We start from the raw sequence: 910 nt of genomic DNA on the forward strand, positions 1-910 counted from the left end.
GCTGTGTGGGGCAGGGGGTGATGGGTGAGGTTAGGGGGTGCTGCGTGGGGTAGGGATGCTGTGTGGGGAGAGGGGACTGATCCAAGGGGGCACTCCATGGGGTTGGGGGGATTCTCCAAGGGGGGGGATCTGGCAGGATGCCCTGGTGTTCGCTGCCACCCCGATGGGTCGCCAAGCGTCCTGGCGCCGGGGTCGGCTCAGCCCCGGGGGGAGGGGCGCGCCATGGACAGACAGACGGACACGCCTTCCCATCCGCGCTCAGGGAAAAGCCAAGGGACCGGGGAAACTGTTGGCAAAACCCTTCCAGGCTGCCAAATCCAGAGCCCATGAAACCCGGGGATGGCGGGACCAAGTGCTGGAGGACAGACGGCCAGGCTGGGGGGCCCAGACCGCTGGGCCGAGGGGGACAGACAGACAGGCCGAGGGGAACAGGCGGCCAGCCCGGGGGCAGGGGGGAACAGACAGCCTGGCTGGGGGGAAGGGACAGACAGGCTGGGAGAAGAGATGGTCGGGCCAGGGAGGTGGGACAGACAAACAGGCCGGGAAGGGGGGACAGATGTCTGGGCCAAGGGGACAGATAGACGGTCGGGGGGCAGATGGCTGCGTCAGGAAGGGGGGACAGACAGACAGACAGGCGGTGGGTGGACAGATAGTCAGGCCAAGGAGAGACAGACGGCTGGGCCGAGGCGGGGGACAGACAGACAGGCAGGGGGGACAGACGGGTGAGGGGACAGACAGACAGGCGGGGGGACAGACGGGCGAGGGAACAGACAGACGGGTGAGGGAACAGACAGACGGGCGGGGGGGATAGATGGGCAAGGGAACAGTCAGACGGGCTGGGGGGCCGGCAGATGGGCAGGGGAGACAGACAGACAGACGGACGAGGGAACAGACAGACGGGCGAGGGAAC

Source organism: Terrapene carolina, unplaced genomic scaffold (assembly GCF_002925995.2).
Source record: "Terrapene carolina triunguis isolate 2854851 unplaced genomic scaffold, T_m_triunguis-2.0 Scaffold833, whole genome shotgun sequence".
Lineage (NCBI taxonomy): Eukaryota > Metazoa > Chordata > Testudines > Emydidae > Terrapene > Terrapene triunguis.